Below are 8,491 nucleotides of genomic sequence, written 5' to 3' on the forward strand. Positions count from 1 at the left end.
CCCCCATATTCTGTGGTACAGGGGCCCTCCATTGCCTGTGGTTTGCTCAATTAGTGCCCATTGCTTCATGTTCTGTCCCCCTGTCCATTCAGGAATGACCCTTCTTCACTAGGTTTATGTAAGACCTGTCTAGTGATTCGAGGTGGTCTCCTCCGCCAAATGAAATTAAAAATCTTAGTATGCAGCCGTTTCAGAAATTTAGTCGGTATTTCTATCGGCAGCGTCTGGAAAAGATAAAGCCACCGTGGCAACACATTCATTTTAATAGTGGCCACTCTCCCCATCCAGGATAGCGTGTAGGGGCACCATATCTCTAGATCCTTGGCTGTTTTAGACATCAAAGGTATATAGTTTAAAGGGAACAATTGCCTCCAGTTCGCACTAAGCATAATACCTAAATACTTTAACCCACGTGTGGTCCATTTAAAGGGAAAATGATCCTGGATACCAGATTTCTGGGCCTCCGTGAGCGTAAGGTTTAAAACCTCCGTTTTTGTCATATTAATCTTAAATCCCGAAAGGGAACTGAATCGATCCATTTCTTGCACCAAACTTGGCAAGGTCAATTGAGGATGCGCTAATGAAAACAATATGTCGTCAGCAAACAACGATATTTTATATTGGGCTTCACCACTGACTATACCCTTAATATCCTCATTTTGTCTGATCATAGCCACGAACGACTCCATAAACAGAGCAAACAACAGCGGAGATAGAGGGCAGCCCTGTCTGGTTCCCCTCCCCAAATCAAAAGTGGGGGAATATGAACCATTAAGTTTTATACATGCCTTTGGGGAAGCATACATTGCAGCAATCCATGTTCTAAAGTTGTCCCCTAACACCACCTATCTCAGGACCCCGAACAAGAACTCCCAATTAACCCTATCGAACGCTTTCTCAGCGTCCACCGCTATTAACACTGCAGGGATTTTGTACACTTGTGCGTTCCATATTAAGTTTACTTTCCAAATGTTATCCCCCGCTTGTCTGCCCGGTATAAACCCCGCTTGATCAGGATGTATTAACATAGGCATAACCATATTTAACCTATAGGCCAATACCTTCACCATTATCTTTAAATCCAAGTTGAGGAGGGATATAGGCCGATATGAACCACACAATGATTTATCTTTTCCTGCTTTAGGCAGCACCATTATTCCAGCCACATCCATAGTTGTGGGTAATATAGGTGTATCGAGTAGGTCATTATATACCACTTGTAAATGCAGAATGAGAAGGTCTTTAAACTTTTTATAAAAAAGGCCCGTAAAACCATCTAAGCCGGGAGCCTTATGTGGTTTAAGATCAGCTATAGCATCAGAGATCTCCCTTGCAGTTATGGGTTTATCTAGAATCTGTGACTGCTCAGTCGATAAAGTTGGCATAGCAACCCCTTGCAGATAAGCATCAATCCACTCAGGCAATATCGGAAGCCCTGTTGAGTAAAGGTCTCTGTAAAATTGAACAAATCTATTCCGAATACCTGAGTTATCCATAATATAGTGACCCTTTGGATCTTTAATTTTAAAATGATACTCTGAGCTATTTGTTGCTTTAATCGTCTCACTAGCAGTCTACCCGGTTTATTCCCCTCCAGAAAATAAGTCCCTCTAACTTTATCTATCTTATCCAGAATTTCCCCGTCCATTATATATTGAACACCCACCACACAAATTTGGGATGGAGGACCCTAAATCAACTGGGAATCTCATCCCATCATTTTATGTACCCTGTCAGGGAGTTAGACTCAGGTGGGATGTTCCAAACCAAAACTTTACTGCAATCAAATCTTCAGAGTAAATCACGGGAATGTTCTCATTTGATCTTCAACGACCACATCCCGATATCAATACAGTCTCAGGCATGTTCCTCCATGAGCTGGCAGGCTCTAGGAGAATCCTTCCTTCCCGTTAGTGGTTGCCAGGCTCCTCGTGGGGTTGTGGGCTCTCCTGTCTCTCCTCTGATACCTCCATGGACTTTTCCAGGAGAGAAGCCCCACAGAAAGTAAAAGGTAACTCCTGAACTTCACCTGCACAGAAATGGTGAGCAAAATTTCTTCACAGCAAAAGGGCATAAAATACAGCAAACCTCTCTGATGGCAAGACACTGCTGTCCCACACCTCTTTTCCCTGTCCTCAGGAGGAAAAAAAAATCCTCCTGAAGCCAGGTACAGAGATTATCCACAAAAACAAAAGCTTTACCACAATCTTTCACTCCACAAGATAGGGATGTGCAACTTCCCCTTCTCCCGGCTATCAAGCTTGGGGGGGACCTGATTTTGAAGACTTTGGAATTTAAAAAAAAAACTTCCCAAAAAAACTAACTCAGACTGCCACAGTGATTTCCGGCACTATCTGCTTTTATACGGGCTGGGCTAAGCACTCATTGGAGGTGCTGGCTAGAATGATCTCCCATACTTCCTATATCCTAACTCAGGGCTTGAGCTAGGGACATATAATATTAGCGATAATGAGAAGGAGGAAATGTCACTGGAGCTCAAAAGATCTAATAAAGGAAAATTCCTTCTAATTTTAAAGACTTTACAGTTAATTTGCCCAAAGGACCAAGAGTTCAAAATGTAGATCAAAATCTAGGTCATGAATGCTCTAGGCACTCTACATCAGGGATAGGCAACTCCAGTCCTGACGCCACAAACAGGTCTAGTTTTAAGGATAGCCATAATGAAAATGCATGAGATAAATCTGCATACTAGGGAGACAGTGCTGTCAGATTTATCTCCTGCATATGCATGGTGGATATCCTGAATACCAGGCCTGTTTTGTGACTAGAAGATTGGAGTTGGCTACCCCTGCGCTACATATTTATTTGTACAGTAACAAAATCAGCTAAGTGTTTACTTTGGGACTCCGGCCCAATATGCCACCAGAAACAAATGTTTCTGGTGGCATATTGGGCCGGAGTCCCAAAGAAGCAGGAGGAAACTGAAAGGCAAAAAAAAAAATTAATCCTCTCTTTTATTTCAGGATGTGGAGGGGTTTATGCAATCTGCAAGCTGGCATTCAAGGGGTTAATAGTTCCTTTGCAGGTGCAGCTGTGTGGAGCCAGGCCTTACTTGAACCTGGTCATTATACTGCTAATAAACACCTCTGTTACAAGAACAGGCTGCAAGTGCATTTCATGTCTTGGACCGAGCAGCCCACGATCTAAAACAGGAATACTGTTTTAGATCGTGGGCACCAATTTTGGATTTAAAAAGTCAAAACTATTTTAAGCTAGCCGGCAAAAAAGCACAAATGTTTAAAAGTAAAAAAATATTCCTTTTTTTTTTTTTTTACCCTGATCTATCTCAAAAGGTAGTGAATCAAATTTAGTATCATTTGACAGGCTGAAAGGAACTGGCTATCCATGTGAAATTTCAGGAATTTTTTTACAATTTCGGAAAAGCGGCTAGCAACATGAAAGCACAACCATAGCCATAATAAGGCAATTAATAACATACCATAACAATAACACGATAAATCATCCAAGCACCTCCTCCTTCAAAACTTACCGTGCAGCTGAGCCTGAGCTGCTAAAACGGGATCTAATCTTAACAGTTGCGTAATGAACCGCCATCTGATTTTTCAAAGCATTGCCATGAATCTAAAATGTAAATATTCTGCCTGTGGTTTTGTTGCCTTCTGAGAAAGAAGTAAAAATAATAAAGAAAAAAAAATCATGAATATTACTTAGGAACCAGTGGCGGTCAGTTTTCTGTTACTGCTCTGGTTGGTTCCACTTCCTCTTACTGTTTATAAATTCCAACTGTATCTATCATGTTGTATTAAAATATACTGTAGTGCAATGTACCATACTGGTCCTGGATTTTTTGTGAAGGTCCTCGATACCTTTAATGGAGCCAGCGTCAGCATTCACCAAAGATGCCACAGGGACGTCATTTGTGGTAGCGTGTGGCCTTGCAACCTTAAAACGCTCACATAATACATCTTTGCCTTAATCTTACACTGATCCAAGCCAAGGTCTACAACAACACACTGTAACTCAAGGAAGGGTGGAACATCCTTTATTTCAGAAAACAGAGGATTTTATTATTAGGGATGCGCTGTTGTTTTATGTGACACGAAATGAAAACATCAATGAAATTCTGTTCTATCATTTCGTGTCCGACACGACACAAAAAAAAAACCAACCCCAAAAACGAATGAAATATCACTTATGACGGCTATGTGGTTTTAGTGCGTGCCAAAGTATTTCAGCACACGGTATAGAGCGACCAGAAGTGTGCGCATGATAAAAATATAGCGCGTGAGAAAAAGAAAAACAAGTGATATGCACGAGAAAAGGAAATACTATAAAAGAAATAAATCCAAAATGAAACATAACGACACAAAGCAAAACATTTTTCCAGGTGCACCCCTATTTACTACTCTTGCAGTTGGCTGGCCTGGACAGCGGGAACACTATCTGGGGAGTGCCACGGGACGGTAGGTCAGGCCTCGGTTCGGTCTTCCGTCTAGCCATCCCCCTCCCCCACAGGTTGAGCCCTTGAGATCTGAGGGTCAGTATGGCTTTGCCACAACACTGGTAAGGGCAGAAGCTGATAATGGTAGAGTTCTGGTAAGGACTGGAACGGGAGCTTAAATGCAGGCAGGGTCTGGACCTGAAGTTTGAGTGCTGGAAAGACAAAACCAAGGACAGGACTCACAAGGACAGGGCACCCAGGACAAGAAACACAGAACATAAAGGCACACTGGGCTACGGTGGCCTAGATAGCCACAGAGCTAGAAAAGGCCTAGGTAGGCCGCAAGGCAAGGCAAGGCAAGGGGTCAGGACAAGGAGCCAAGGCATACTCGATACAAAGACATTGAAGCAGGTAACAGATAGGGTTATGTAGGGCTGAGACATGGGTGTGGTGCAGGCAAGGAGAAGGAGCTTGGCAAGGCTGGAGAGCAGGCAAGCTGAGGACTCCCAGTGGCAAGGAGGCTGCACCATAGGCTGAGTAGAGTGGAGCCGACATGCAGGCCGATTAAGTAAAGTCCGCGGGAGAGCGGACGAACGCCCACTCTCTCGGCGTGCGCACCGGCCACTTGCCGGTGCGTACGATTCAGTATTTAAATTAGGTGGTGCGGTAGAAACAAGCAAAAGGAGGCGCTAGGGACACTAGCGCGTCCATAGCGCTTCCTTTTAGCCCGGAGCGGCGGCTGTCAGCGGGTTTGACAGCCGACGCTCAATTTTGCCAGCGTCGGTTCTCAAGCCTGTTGACAGCCACGGGCTCGGAAACCGGACGCCAGCAAAATTGAGCATCCGGTTTTCGGCCCGACAGCCGCCGGCCCATTTAAAAAATTTTTTTTTACCCTTTGGGACCTCCGACTTAATATGGGAACACGCGCGTCCAAGGGCAGGTTAACTGTACTGTATCGGCCCGACGGATAGCTTGCAACGGAGCTCTGAGGAGACTTCTCTTGGTGGGGAGGCGGCATGGTCAGGTTACGATGAGGCTGCACAGCAGCTGAAATCATAACAATTACTTCCTGCATGGAACTGCTAGAAACTCTACTAAGTAAAGATTTTGCCAGTTTCCCCAGCAGCCTTTCTCCTGCATTTGACCACTGTGCTGTGGCGCGCCACATTTTTGGCGAGTTTTGTTTACTGCCTTGATAGTTTGATTTGGGTGCGAGGGGAAGGGGTGACTACCGCTTTTTCCTGATGACGCAGCTAAAGGCCCAAGGGGGAAGCCAGCCTGACTTCTGGGGAGAACGCACACTGCTGACTCAATCCAAAGCAACGCATCCGACCTGAAAATAAAATATCGAGTGAGCCACCGATGTTTATTATTTTACTGGGAAAATAAATATAGTAAAATAAATGCAACCAGTGGTTCCAGCAGCCGGGAAGGATCAAATAAGACTTAAGAAAGTCCTATGTTTTTTTGTGGTTTTCCTGATAAACTGACTATATTACGGCCCTCATTTATCTGCTCCTCTTCTGAGCGTGAAATGCATCGCCTTTCAGGTTTGAAGCACAGCAGAGTTGAATGCATTTGAAAACTGCGATGGAATTCATGGCAGGCTTGCTGGAAGTCGAGATAGTGGTACATGAGGCCTGTACGGTTAACACCCCCTAGAACTTGGTCACCTAGGAAACCACGTGAAATTCTCCAAACTCTGCTTAAAAGCTCGAAGCTTTCCTTGATGGGGGGGGGGGGGGGGGGGGGGGGGGGGGAGTCCCAGAGCCCAGCCTTGGTTTGCTTCATTATTTTTATTCTTCTCTTTATATTTCTGTTTTGCAGTTTCTTTCTAGTTCCTTAAGAATATTGGCCGCAGGCTGATAAAAGGGGAGGCGGGGGGAGGGAACATCCTGAAAGTGATCCTCCCTCTCTCTCTCTCTCTGATGAATTTTAAAAGGGTTTTAATGTGCATGGAAAAAAAATGAAAGCAGCAGGTAAAAGTTGGGGGGGGGAAATCGCAAAGTGAAATTCAAGATGTTGCTTTGGAGCTGAAAAGCTGGGTTTTCTCGGGAGGTCCTCGCTCCTTCCGGAAGACAGGAAGGAGCAGGCTCTTCATGACAGGAGAGAGAAAACTGCTGGGGAGTCTTCAGGGGGAACTCAATCAAAGAAATTATTTTCCCACAGACTGGGTCAGGCAGGCCTTAATGGCTTTTTACTGGTTCAGCAATAAATCACAGATTAATTTACGGCCTGCGGCGTACAGCAAGCAGAGCGTTTTCCCAATTCCATAGAGCGATTCCTGGGCCGGGCAATGAATTAAAAATCAACTCCCATGGTGGGCAAACTTGGTACCGAATTTAAAAGTTAGAGATATCGTGTTTCTGGCACAACTAATCAAGAAAACATTAAAAAGGGCTGCCAGGAGGGGGCCCAGCATAAGGAGGCGAAACTTTTGGTCAGGCCTGGTTTTGGAACTCACATCCAAGTGCATTGTGGTATTTGTAGTCCCTGCTTCTACCATTTGAAATCAGTGCACTACGGTAGGTACCATAAAGATTCAGGATGGGGGGGGGGGGGGGATGTCAGAAATCCAAAACTGGCCTCAAACCTCTCTCCAAGAAGTACAACCTTACTGTTTTCTCTTTTAAAAAAAAAAAAGTTACCAGAGGTCAGTGTGCCATATCCAACAGGAATGTGGTCCTACAACCAAGGCCCCTGGTCTCCTATGATTAAGGCCCCTGGTCTCCTATGATTCTGCATCCACAGCAAAGGTTGCAAAATCCAGTCCTTGCCATGAAGTTGTGCTGTCTCCTGTAAGAAGAGCAGGAGACCATGGGATGGGGCCGGAGACAGCGGCCGGCTAGGCAAACTGGGCACACCGGGAGCCATGCACCTCACCCTATCCCCACTTCCGAATCTCCTGCTGTGCACCCATCAGTGAGCAGGTAGCAGGAGGATAACAGAGGGCGCCTCAGGCTATTTCCTCCTCCTCCTCTGCCTTCCAGGACTTGACTCGGGGTTTGAATAGTGCCGTGCGTTTCAAACCCAGCCAGGTGGCAGAGGAGGAGGAGGGCAAAGCTGGTGGCACCGCCACTCTTTTCCTCCTACTGCCAATCCAACCAGCACAAGGAGGGGGAGAATCAACAGAGGTGAAGGATAAAGACTGACAAAGAGGAGAGGAGGGGGAGAATCAGCAGAGGGGATAAGGAGGTGAAGAATTGACAGGGGAGGGGGAAATGGTTAGAATCAACAGGGGAAAGGATGGAGAGTGAAAATCAATAGCAAGGAAGGAGAGAAATAATCAGCAGGGGAGAAGAGAGTTAAGAATTGGCATAGGACCCGGGGAGGAGGGCGAGAGAGGGGATGTGCGTGTGGCGATGTAGATGGTGGACAGAGTTTTCGTGGAAGAGAGGGGCTGATGTTGTCAGTACCATCCTTTGGGGGTCAACCAGGACAAATCGCCTGTGCCAAAATCCAGAGAGCCAGCGGGTCAGAGCTGATGCGGTGGGAGCCGTCTGCAACGCTCCTGCTGCTTCTTCCGGATACGCCGTCCGCCCCATGCAGCTGCCCCCTCTCCTCCTGCTGCTCTGGCAGGACTGCTCGCGACTGCCCACCCGGCGGTGACCTCCGGCTTAGCGGCGCGCTAGTGACCCCGCGTCTGAGAGGGAGAGGGAGGGGAATGGATGACAACGCCTTCCCCCATGCCCAAAACCCTCCTCCTGGCCCCTCAACCTCCAAGGGGGATGGGGCTCACAGCTCCCCACCCCCAGGGTCAGCTCTTGGAGAGCACGGAGGCAGTGAAGGCCTCTGTGCCCTCCAAACTGTCAAGAATTTTGATGCATTTATGTTTTTGTTTTTTTGTTGTTTTTTTTTTAAATATGCCAATTTAAATGTATGCTCACGATTTTAAAGGCCAAACTATTATTAATAATAACATTTTTATGGCTAATAATAATGGGAATGATACCTATATTTTAGAAATAGATTTTAAAAAACATTTTGGAAATCACTTTTTCCTACTCTCTTATTGGATGCTTTTACAAGTTTAAAAAAAAAAAAAGTCTTCCCATATGAAATTAACCC

The sequence above is a fragment of the Rhinatrema bivittatum genome, chromosome 3 (assembly GCF_901001135.1).
Source record: "Rhinatrema bivittatum chromosome 3, aRhiBiv1.1, whole genome shotgun sequence".
Lineage (NCBI taxonomy): Eukaryota > Metazoa > Chordata > Amphibia > Gymnophiona > Rhinatrematidae > Rhinatrema > Rhinatrema bivittatum.